Source organism: Mirounga angustirostris, unplaced genomic scaffold, assembly GCF_029215605.1.
Source record: "Mirounga angustirostris isolate CCGP_5_RB_7025 unplaced genomic scaffold, mMirAng1.0.hap1 SCAF_5, whole genome shotgun sequence".
Taxonomy (NCBI): domain Eukaryota; kingdom Metazoa; phylum Chordata; class Mammalia; order Carnivora; family Phocidae; genus Mirounga; species Mirounga angustirostris.
The window spans coordinates 33,517,942-33,531,276 of NW_026991713.1; positions in this window are offsets into that span (position 1 = coordinate 33,517,942).

The following is a 13,335-nucleotide window of genomic DNA, read 5'->3' on the forward strand; positions in this document are numbered from 1 at the left end:
GTTACTGATGCTGGTTGATAGCCTCAGGGGAGTAGCAAGCCTTTAAACAAGTAAAGAGGCTCTGGATAAAATTGTAGCACTATTTAAATTGATTACACTAGTATAATATCTGAAAGAATTAATGAAAATTTCAAAGGTTCTTAATTTATAGCCCAAGAATACTTTAGGGAACAGAAGAATGTAGCTGTTAAGGCATATCAATAACCACATTAAGAAGTAAGGGAAAAGTTACATTCTTGTGTAATTTAGGAAGAAATATTTCCTGAAATGATGCACATATTGATTATTGAGTTAGTACCATTTTTGCTTCTCATTTGTGTTAATTCATTGTGCACTTAGATTTCGTTGATTTCCAACAATCAATTGTTTTAATCAAAGATACGCCTTGCTTGCAAACTATGGATCTCAGAATCCATGAACCCCTTCCCTGGGTGATCTTGGAAGTTTGCATGAAGGATCTCACCAGCATATGTGTTCAATTCAATTGTCTAAAATGGGATAGGAGCTAATTTTTATTTATTTCCATCTTTATTTTTTAGTGACGAAGGCAAGGCCCCTACCCTGAACACAGACAACCTGAATTCAAATCTTACCTACACTGCTTAGTAGCTGTGATGCTTAGAACAAACCACTACATAGCCACAATTTCCTTAGCTGTAAATTGGGAATAATATCAGTATCTACCTCAAATGTATTTAGTGAAGAGCAATGAGCTAATATATGTAAAAGTGCTTAGGACAGTATGGCACTTTATCAGCACTACATGTGTTAATTATTATTTGCCTCCTTGCAATTAAAAAATAGTTTCAAAATGTTTGATACCAGCTGGTAATTGATCATTGAATGGTATAGGCTCAATTTAAGCACACATAGTTACATTGACTGAATGGAGAGAATTAGCTCTTATCTTTTGGCAATTATAAATTATAGCTGAGGTTACTGCTTAAACACTAGACGCTAACTAGTATTCACAGCAGGGGAGAATAGTTAGCAAAATCTCCAATTAGGGTTTTGTTTATACTTCCACTGGGAGGGATGATTTGTTAGTTTGAAAGAGACCGTTTGTGTTGATTACAGGTGTCAGCACATCCAAGTTTTGGCTGTGCTTGAATACCTGCTGTGAGATGCAAGACACAAGAAAATCAAGCCTAATTGTTTTAATTCAAACATATTTTCACTTACAACTGTGTTGATTGCCCTATCCCAGGCTGAGTAACTAATGTGAAACAAAACTTTAAAATCAATGTTTTTTAACGACAGGAATAATTTGACCCTAGATCAATGAATTTCCTTGTTGCTAATAAAAAAACCCCTGATGTTTCGTAATTAAACACCAACAGATGTATTGCATTCATCTCTTATATAAATAGGGTATGAGTTTAATTTTATCTTTGGAAGGGACTAGAATGTACATGGGCTTATCAGCATGATCAGAATATTTTTGAAGTCAAAGAATTCAGGAATAAATAAATCAGACTCAGGTGGCAGTACATTAAAAATATTGCCCAAAATGGACTAAGATAGAAAAGGATGCCATCTTGGTTCCCCCCACATGTAGTTTTTATTTTGGATGTGAATGTGGGGATGACTTCAAGGGGAGATGGATGACTACCTTCATGAAAAGGGAAACTAGAGTGTGATACTTTCAGATGTCCTGATTTCTAGGAAATCCCCAAAAAGTGATTACAGAGGAATGGATATCCTTAAAGTGATTTTACAAATACATACACAACTTTATTCCTTTTATAATCTCACAATATGCTTAAGATATTTGATATATTAGGGGCTTTTTTATAACTGGCTCCTTAGGATTGATTTAAGTCCAAATAACAAAATCAGCCAAGTATTTTCAATCTTACAAGAGTAATACAAGCTATTAGTTACTGCTACTAGGTTATTGAATAACTAGAAACAGAAAACATGAGATAAGCAGGAAAAAAACTGAATAAAAGTAACAAGTATGCCAAACTAATATTTTTTTTTTTAACTTTCAAACAAAAAAATGTCTGTTTTATCAACTTTAACTTTTAGGACTCTTAGCTCAGGCTCTAATAAAACAAACAACCTAGGATTGTCTTCTCTGTTGAAGTTAATTTGAATCAGAACAGAGTATTTACCTTTTCTTGGAGTTTGTGTGATTCAAGGTTAGTCTATTTTGGAAAGACTGAGTGAGGCAAACCTAATCCTGTTCTGAAACTCATTAATTGGAAGCAGGACCACATTGCAATTGTCTTTTCTAAACTGAAGGGACAAATTAAGAATTTAAATGAGGTGAAAACTCTAAAACAAGGTTCTCCTAGTGGCTTCTTTTGTTTATACAGTTACACTCTAAATATAAAGCTGACACCATTCGTGTTAAACTTCACTAGTTAACTGATAAGCTAGAGCAGAGAGTCCATTAGCACTCTGGGTAGTCTTGTCAGTCACGCTAAGAGACCTCATAAATAATGTATGAGGATTTCCACTTTATTCGCAAAAACCTTTTTAAATTAGTGGGTGAATGGATAGATGGATAGTCAAATAGATAAATACATGAATTATTTAATTGTGCCTCAGTATTACCATCAGATCTTGAAGATTTTAGATATTATTTAAGTTTCTCCAAATGAATGAATATACAGGCATTTTGTTACAAAGATCTAGAATGTGTAACATTCTTTATAATTGCACAATTGACCACAATGGCACAATCTTGCACCATTTCAGCCATCTGCACACTGAAAACCAAACTGCAGATTAAAGTAAGTTGGAAAATGGAATGAAATTCCTGCACTAGTATTTTAATCCTTGTCTAGATTTTTAAGCTCTCACTTAACCATCAAATATTTTTCATCAGCTATCGCTAACCAATTTCTCAAACTAACCATGAGTTAGTTACAAAATGACTTTTCCGCATGTTTCAGCAATACAAAAGAATAATTCCAGTGCAAAACATTGTCCATCATCTATATTCAATATACATTTTGATGAAGAAAAACACCAATAACTTATATACAGAAACACCTCAAGAACAGCTAAGAAGCACAGGAGGACAACCCCATTCTTCTAAGGAGGCAACATGGTATGGTAAAAGGAGCAGGGGCCTTGACTCATGACATGTGAAATCTAATCTCTGCTCTGCAACTAGCCAGTTGGAGGTACACAAGCATGCCACTGGGGCCATCTGGCCCCTGCTGTTTCATGTGCAAAATGAGGGTGATAGAAGATCTCTTTTGTCCCTTCTATCTTGACTCGATGGGAACATAGTGTTTCAATAATTTAGGCATGAACAGAGAAGTCAGAATCATAAACTTTAGATTGGGAAGGCCACCCCTTTACATTTGTTCTCAAAATTCCCAAACACTGGTCTGCACAAACTATCTGCAATCCCACCCTCTTCTACTATCTTCTGTCCCTTTCAGCTAGAGCATGATATCGACTCTATAAATTGCATGCAATATTAAGCAAGATAATGGTACGTGCTTACATGCGCTTTGCAGAATGAGGGCCGAAGAGTTTTGTCCAATTTTCAAAGGAATCCATGACCTGAAAATGATTAAGAATCCTTCCTCCAGTGTCTATCCCTGGTCCATCTATATGGTCTAGTGTCTATCCCTGGTCCATCTTATATGGTCTAGCCATTATATAATCCCATCTCCTCCTACAGTTTCAAATGTTTTCTTTGAAGATTTTCAAGTCAACATTAAGATTTAAATCCCCATAAAACAACTAAAGTTTTGGAGTCAGAAAGAATTGGATTCAAATTCCAGTCCTATAATTTATCAGATATGAAACTTAGAAACTTCATTTAGGCCACATGGTCCTCATTTTCAATATACAGACTACTCTTTGAAATATTGAGTATCCATGCAAGTATTTTTGAACACCTACTGTGTGTCAGTGACAGGATTGAGAGGCTTGTTTTTTGTTGTTTTTTAAATTTCTTTTTATATAAGGTTAAGTAAAGATTCTTTGATCAGGTGACATTTGAGCAGCGACCTAGAGATAGAGAAGGGGTGAATTCTGGAAATGTAAGAGAGAAGAGCATTCCAGGTCAAAGAAACAGCCAAATGTAAATGCCCTGAGGGTTAAGCCTGCTCAGTGAGTTCCAGAAATAGCAAGAAATATATCTCTAGTTAGAACAAGGGATGGAGAAGTTAGATGGGGTTAGAGAGATTATTAGGCATTTTGCTAAAGAATTTGTTTTGTTTTGTTTTGTTTATTCTAAGGATTATTTGCAGAGGAACAGCATGGTCTGACATATGTTTTAAAGGAACACTCTGTTATATGGATTATAGGCTGCAACGGGGCAAGAGTGAAAGGAGACTATTTGAGGAACAATGTATTAATCCAAGTGAGCCACAATGTTGCTTTTTACCAGAATAGTAGGAGTAAAGGTGGTGAGAAATGGATGAATTCTGGATATATTTTGAAGGTAGAGCTTACTGCATTTACTTATGGGTTGGATAGGCAGTGTGAGAGAGGAAAATAAGTATAGAATAGCTTCTTTTTGTTTTGTTTTGTTTTGCTTTACCTCAGTAACTGAATGGATGGAGTTACCATTTTCTGAAATATGCAAGAGTAGAAGGAAATGTGGGTGAGGAAAGTAAAATCAAGATTTGCCTTTGACTATGTTACGTTCAAGGTATCTAATAGACATGCAAAGTTCTCGGAAAGTCCAGCCCACTCCATTTATGTTGGTGTCTTCAACATAAAGGTTGTGCTTCAAGGCAAGATTGGATGCAAGATCACTTAGGGAATGAGTATAGTCCGAAGAGAAAAGAGGGTCAAAGCCTGAGCCTTGGCTCACTCTCACCTTTCAAGGTCAGTGATGTGAGTTAAAACCAATCAAGGAGACAAAATCTACCTCAGTGGAATCTTATGAGAATTTACATGAGCTAGTGGGTATATAAAATTATTGGGCATTTTTTTAACAATTGTGTATCATAAACCATCAATAAATAGCATATTTTTTTATTCATAGTAAACCTCTCTAGCTTTGGACTTAGCCTAAAATTCTTAGTATCAAATACATAATATATACATACAACTTTAGTATCAATTGCCCAATGGTCTTTTGTATCTAATCATTCCACTAGTACCTCAAAATCAATAATGTGTACACTGGGTTTAATCACCTTTCCTATAAACCAGATGATCCAACTCTGTGCTTTATCTCCGTCTTGAGGATCAATGTTCTCCAGACTAGGTAGAGTAAAAGATTTTTCATGTTTACTCTGTGGCTTTGCTTAAGTGCAGAGTGTCATGAACTTGCTTTCTGAAACACGATTCTATTAACACAAATCTAAACCTCTTAATGATGGCATTCAAGGCCCTTGGTGATTTGCATCTTTTCCAGATCACGCCATTCCTACTTGCTTTTTAGAATAGCCTGCTCCAGTCAACATTAGGAAGTCACTGGGAGCTGTTTTTAAATATGCAGCCTTGAGAGAGTAATGTATTGATGAGATTACCTGGGCCATGTACATGACTAAACTCAGTTAGAGCCTCTATATAAACTTTCAAGATTCTAGCAGGGTGTGGAGATCTACTCATCTTGCAGCTACTGGAGATCAGCCTCATGTATTAGTTCCCTTGCTTATTAAACCTGCTACCCACCAACCTTCAGTGGTCTGCCTTGTTCTATAGTTTCTCCTTGCCCTTCAAGTACAATGGCCAGTTTCAGATTTCACCCAGGAAGCCCCCAAGGTCATGAGCCAACACTGCACTACAAAAGCCTTTCCCCACCCTCCTGCTGGAACAGCATGCCCTCACCTACCTTGAGTTTGGTGCTGCCTGATTCAAATCGATGTTTGATCAAATAAACTTAAAAATCTCAATGTCCTTCAGTTTATCTTTTAAAACTTCCACCACTAACATCTTTCCCAAGTGCTTTTGTAAAAAATTACCTCAGTATTTGTTGAACTGTCTTCACTCCACACCAACAACCTTATTTTACAAAATGAAGAATTAATGCCCAAAAAAGTTACGGATCCGGCAAAAAGGTTAAATTATCTGCTCATGGGCTACATAGTGGCCACGGTAGAAATATAAGACTTATGCTCAGTTTAATTTTTCTACCCATTACAGCACACCACATTAAATATAGATAATAAATAATCATATGTTGATTAACAGAGAAGAATATATATTATTTAATGGAGTAGTGTTTGACTTTATAATATCTAAAATTGATAATTCTGTGAGTTCTTGAAAAAGGAGAGTATATATGGTCAAATTATGTCAACAAATATAAATACTTACCAAGTTCCACCCTAAGAAATGTAGTAGCATCTACTTTGTAAATTACTTGCAAAATGTCTTTTCATCATGATTTCACCTTCTAATTTTATTTCTTTTTTTAAAAAAACTTTATTGAGGTACAACTAACTCAGAAAAAACTGTACATACTTAAAATATGCCATTTGGTAAGTTTATCCATATATTTATTCACATGAAACCATCACCAAAGTTAAGATCATGAATATATCTAGGACCCTGAGACTCCCCTCAAATCTCCTTTATAATCCTTTTCTCTAACCCTTTCCTCAATTCTCCAGTACTCAACTCAGCCTGACCGAGCAACCACACATAAGGCTACTTTCTGTCATGATAGAAGTTTGCATTTTAAGAGTTTTAAGTGTATCTTAATATCAAATTAAAATTGATCCATTCAACATGTACTAGGTTTTGTCTGGCTTCTTTTACTTAACATTATTTTGAGATTAATTTACATCATTGCATTTCTCCATAGTTCATTCTTTTGTATTACTGTAAGTAAATATTCCATTGTGTTGGGTACACCACAGTTTGTTTATCCATTCATCTGTTGATGGACATTAAAGCTGGTATGAACACTCATGTAGAAGTTTTTGTATGGATATATGCTTGAGTAAGTATCCAGGAGGGGAATGGCAGTTATTTATAAGCATATGCTTAACTGTTTAAGAAATTACTAAACTTTCTTCCAAAGGCTTTGTACGATTTTCCTTTTCCATCAGCAGTGTATGGGAGTTCTAGTTCTTCCACATCCTTGCCTTGACAGACTTGGTTTGGTTAGTCTTTTTAATTCTAACATTTCTTATAGGTGGTTCACCTTTGAATTTTAAAACACTTACATACCAGGCAATAGCAGTAGGGATACAAAGTTTAATAACATATGCCCTTTCTTTCACAGATGTAGCAGTTGATGAGAAAATATATACTCAAACACAAAATTTTAGTAGAGTGTGGTAGATTGTTTAATATAGGTGTGTAGAAATTCTTTTTTTTTTTTTTTTAAGATTTTACTTATCTATCTGAAAGAGAGGAAGAGAGCAGGGGGAGGGCTGGGGAGGAGGGAGAGGAAGAAGCAGACTCCTCCCTAAGCAGAGAGCCAGTGCCGGACTCAATCCCACGACCTTGAGATCATGACCTGAGCTGACACCAAGAGTCAGATGCTCAACCAACTGAGCCACCCAGGCGCCCCTAGAAATTCTTTTAACAATATAGGGAAATGAAGTCAAAGAAAGATTAGAGAAGATTTTTATAGATTTGCCATTTGAAAGACCTTCACATTACCCAGCTAGAAAGGCAGGAAAGAAGAGCATAAAAAATTTTGACATTTATAGACATAGGGAGATACGTGTGGATAGTGCGTGAGTGGTGGGAACATAATTGGCAAAAAAAGGGTAGGGAGCAGATTTTAAAAGAATGTTTCTGCCATGCTAAGGGGGTCAAATATTTTCAGGCTGGGGACAGGCATCTCCAGATCTGTGCTTTTGAAAACAAAACAAACAAACGAACAACAAAGCTCCGAAGAACGGGCTAGAGAAGAGATTGTGAGTAGAAAGACACTTAGGAGGCTACTCAAAGAAAATGGTGAAGATCTAAATTTATGTTTTAGTTTCCAAATAAACAAAACTTTGACATGATATATTTTTGAGAAATATAATAAAAATCTCCCTCTCCCTCTCTCTCTGTGTTTCTCTCCCTCCTTCCTGTTCATGAAGACACTAATTTCCCAAAGGAACAAACTCTGTATTATACACTTATGATAGAATCCCCTGAGAAGGAAAGTTTTTGAGTCCTTAGCATCCATTTATTTCTCTTAGAGATTTCAACTGCTATTTAGTCTTTTAATAAGAGAAAAACCCACAAAACTCAAAACTCTTAACACAAGCCTTTAGAGGATTTACAGAGGGTTTTCATTAGATTACATATGTCTTACCAGCCAGCACCACATTCTCTTCGGTAACTCCATTAAGTAAGAATAATTATTCCTGCAGTATATTTGAGAGTTCCATAGGGCAAAAGCCACAGCATATGGTTTTGACTCTGATCACGCCCCTTAATAATAAAAAAAAAAAAGTTTAAGTAAAAGTGGTGTATGGTATAAATTTATAAGTAATATTAGTGCCTGGGGTATATGAAAATTCTGTCATTTATGGCTAAAAATTGCAAAAAGGGCCTTTCCACAAATTTTACCTTTCCATAAGAATGAGCAGTAATTTTACAGTATAATAAAATGGCTATGTGTATGTATTTCCAAATCCATCTTAATATGTCCCTTATTCTAGAGCAAGCTGAAACGTATTTCAACTCTTCACTTATATGCATTCTGAAGTGTGTCATAAACATAATTCTAAAAATGCTTCCCATACATTGACTAGCCTAGGTTGCCCTACAGCAATGATTACTAACTTATTTGGGTATAGAAAAGAAAAATTACTTATGTCCTTTTATATACAAAAACTGAACAAATCTTCAGGGAACAATTGAGTTTCTACAATGTACAAGACAAGTTGTTAACCAAACAGAGCCCAGTCCTAACTTCTTAATGCTTACATTATTTTTGGCTCATTTTTATTGCATTCTCTAGCATTAAGTTTCTTTAATACCTCTCTGCTTCAGTGTTTCTCAAACTTGGCCCTATTGACAACTACCAAAGATGTCTCCAGACATTACCAAATGTTCCCGTGGGGACAAAACCCCAACCCCGACTAACAATCATTGCTCCTTTCAAACATGAAGATAGAGTTGTGCTTTTCGCTTTAAATAATGGTGTTTCAAAAAACAGTTAAGGAATGAAAGGCCCAGCATAAGGAATGCAAAATGAAAAAAAAGATGTTTAACTACATTTAAATACAATACTATTTCTAAATGATAACCAAAATCTAAGTAAAGAGTAAAATAAAAATTCCCTCATGTTGATACTTCGTAACATTTCATTGTTCCTTAATATCTTGGTATCTAATGTTATACAGTCCAAACAATTAGATGACTGAGTATTCCATTTTTCATATGGCAATGCAGTAGTAGAAGGTTCATATGTAGTAGGTTCTCTTTCGAAATACAATCTTTCACATTATTGTTTAAAAAATATGCAGCATTTATTTAATGTAGCTTCTAAAATTTTATAGTAGCTCAATAATGGTAAATCAAAGCATTAAATGAATATGAGCTGTTATATTATGCAAAGTGGCTATGATCAACATTAAAATTATTATATTAAATGTAATCAAATTAGGACACATTGTGAGTAATCACCTATAATAAAGATTTGTCAAATCTGATAGAATAACCAACTCATTTTTTCAACTGGATTCAACATCCAGTTTTATACTGGTGAAAAAAACATAGCTTTGGGGTTTTACATAACATGTTTCAAAATACTCATAAGGTTTTCATACATCAGATAAGTGTTTCTGAAAACTGACTATAAGTTATTTAGATGAATCCAAATTATGCAACTTTTCAGTAGCAAAAGTGAGAAACCCGTAGAAAAGGAACATTAAGGAAATATAAAAACATTCTGCAATTCAAAATAGAGGATACATTTTCACCCACTTTTTCCCATCCTTTTAAATTACAACATAGATCCACTTTTGTTACATAGATGAAGTAGAATATTTTTAATTTCATTTTAAACTGTCTAGAGTGGTTATATTCTTCAACCATTCTCTGTTTAAAGTGAAATCTATTTTGAAATCGGACATTGTTTGAATTAATTCTTCCATTATGTGCTAATACAAAATCAAAGTTAGTAGGCAATTCGATTTTACAAAGGGACTGATTGATAAACATTCCCTCTAGTCTTCCTATGAAAATCAATCTCCAGTTATTAATGACTCAGAAGCAATCTCTGTTTACCTCAATGGGCTAAGATTATAATCAAAATCCAACAGCCAAGAAGAAAATAAGGTACCATAATTTACTCCCTTTGGCCTGAAAGAGGTTTCTGGCATAGTGCAATAAGAGAAATCCACCACTCTGGATTCAAGAACTCTTCAGGAAATGTGCAAATCAGTCTTCATAGAAAATGTACGTGCATGATTCTTATACCCCTGCTATCTTATGTGGCCATGGAGGGATGGGGTGATGAAAGGGAGGAACTGACAGTTTGTTCTCTGATCTGTTTTGCTTTGGCAATTGTGTAATTCTATGGCTATCGTTTCCTCTAATATAAGGAGATAGTGATGCCCGAGGCAGTTTTATATACTGTATTCACAAACTGTATTCACAAACTGGATAGACTTTTGTTGTTTGAAAAGGCACTAACACAACTCCATCTTATTAATCATTACTCTGTGGTCCTTTCTTTGCTGGTCCCTTGAAAGAAGGCTCTGATATTTCATATTCATAGTCTATTGCATATTTTGTAAGAGTGAGCATGTTAGCCCTGGTTAAAACAATAACTTCTACCTACTGATACCCAACACTTGCAAGCATATACAGAAGCATTCTTTTCTTTGATGTCAATTCTGCCAAGATCCCTGTTAATTAGCAAAAAAGAATACATTCTTGATTAAAAGGGCAGCTTAGCGTAGTGAAACAAATAGGAGCTTTTCTGTTGGAAAACCCATGGTTCAGACCCTGGCTCCCCTAGCTGGCAGGTGGTCAATATGTTGACTCTTGAGTCTTTATTATTTGTACATAAGAACACTATCTTATGCTTCAGTTGTTAGGATAGGTGGAATCAGCCCCAATTATTATATTATTATTCCAGCAAGTATTAGTAGTACATATTATTATAAGTAATTATTTGTTCTTAAATATGTGTTTATGGAAATAAAAAATTATAACGATTGAAAAAGATTTCATAAAGGAGATGCAGCTTGTAGATATAACAGATTGGGAAGGAGAGCGAAAACCGCAGCTCAGGGAACAGAGGCAAGGCAATGTTCATGGCACACATGAAAGATCAATAAAAAACCAGGACTTTGTCATCATTCCATTACACACATGAACCCCTGTCCTCTTGTGGGTTGTCTTGAATTGTCTACCCTACAGCAATAAGAGAGCAATGAAGAATCTGCCTCAAATACTTTTCCCTTATCATCTGTTCTCTACAGAGCAGATAGAAGGATCTTTTTAAAACATAAATTGTGGGCGCCTGGGTGGCTCAGTTGGTTAAGCGACTGCCTTTGGCTCAGGTCATGATCCCAGGGTCCTGGGATCGAGTCCCACATCGGGCTCCCGGCTTGGCGGGGAGCCTGCTTCTCCCTCTGACCCTCTCCTCTCTCATGCTGTTTCTCTCTCGCTCACTCTCTAATAAATAAATAAATAAATAAAATCTTTAAAAAAAAATAAAACATAAATTGTATTATCCTCTTCTTAAACTCTTTCAATGGCATTCCATCACAGCAAAAGAAAAGCCAACCTCCTTGCCCCACCCTGTGAGGTGTGGTATGTGATTTGGCCTCGCCTCCCCCTCTGATCTCTTCTCTTCCCACTTTGGCCCTGTGGCACTGGACTCTCTAGCCATGGGCACCTTTATTTCAGTTCCTCAGACACACATATACATATTCCTAAATAATATTTTATTATTTTCAAGGTACTTATTTATGATCCATTCTACAACACTAAATCTTCTTCATGAGAACGGGCTCAGGCCCACCTTCTTTATTGCTACACTCTCAGGACCTAGCATAATGCTTCGTCAGTGCTAGCCTAAGTGCTCAATAAATATTCATTGTAAGAAGAAATGAACAAACAAAAGCCATGAGTGCCTAGGAACTTTTTTTTTAAACACCACTCACTGGTGGTGAGGAGGGGTACAAAGTATGTTGCTGATTCACTTTAGGTGTCTAGGAGGATTTTTAAAACACAGCAAGGTATTTTGCATTTCTATTATTCGTTTCTAGCTTGTTTGGTCCACCAAATATAAAGAGGGAACATCAACAACAATCTTTCCCAGCCAATTATTTGTATTTTCTAGTTCTTGGAGCTTAACCAACACTTTTAGATATCCACACCCAGGACATTTGGATCTATTTACAATGTACAGTATTTTTTAAATGATTGGTCAAATACTGAAGGGATAGATACAAGGATAGATCAAACAGTTAAAATAAACAACAACCCCCCAAAAAAATCCATAAATGGAGGACATTTTATTGGTGGAAAGCAACACCATAACTCATATTACTTAAAGAGAAATGTGTCTTATTAAAAAACTTATAACTCACGTCCTTTGTGACATTAACTGCAAAGAGCTTTATTTCAGCACATGTGTACAACACCCTCTAATTCACAAATCCTGTTCAGTTTAATAGAAAAGACGGTTTTGAACTGCATGGTTATGAATGGGTGTTCTTTCTTCAGATATCTCTTGTTTGATTATCTTAAGTTGGGGTTACCGTAACAACTGAAAACGTGACATGATAGAATCTTTGTTCTTACAGCACAGGACTGTTTAATTTAACTGTATAGCTTTGACACATCATTTCACTGCTTTGAAGCAAAGAGTAAGTGGAGCCCTTAAAAAAAAAATAGAAGTTAACTTGTAGTAATAAAGTGAGGAAGAAATTTTTTGAATTATTCTGTCCTTTCGGCCTGTCTATCCTCACGTCATCACATTCTCAGGAAGAAGAATTGGCTGAAAGCTGGTTCCAACTAAATCCTTTCTGGTGCTGCTTCACTGAAGGACTGGAAAGTGACAATCCCAATCAAGCAGCTGGTTTTTTCTTCCCTTGCCAGACTCTGGGGCAATCATATTAAACTGAGAAAAACCACAACTCAATCGTTGGTCTTCCACTTAATTTTTCATACAAATTTAAGGTCAGACTGTGGCCTAGCAACTAGCGAGGTGCTTAGAACACAGAAGTTACACACTGTGCAGCTATTCGGAATATCATAGGCATACCACCCGACAATGAAGAGAGTGTTTTCAAGATGCCAGCAGAGATGTAATTAGTGCAATGCTGTACTTTGCGGACTATATCAATGCTTATAAGAAGTTAGTTTGTATTTCTTATGGATTGTAAAGTGTTGCCAGTAAGCAGAGTTGAAGAGTTTGAATAAATTTTTGTAAAAGCATATAATCCTTTTAAAAACATCAATAATTGCAATCAAATAAACTAGTATAAATAATTA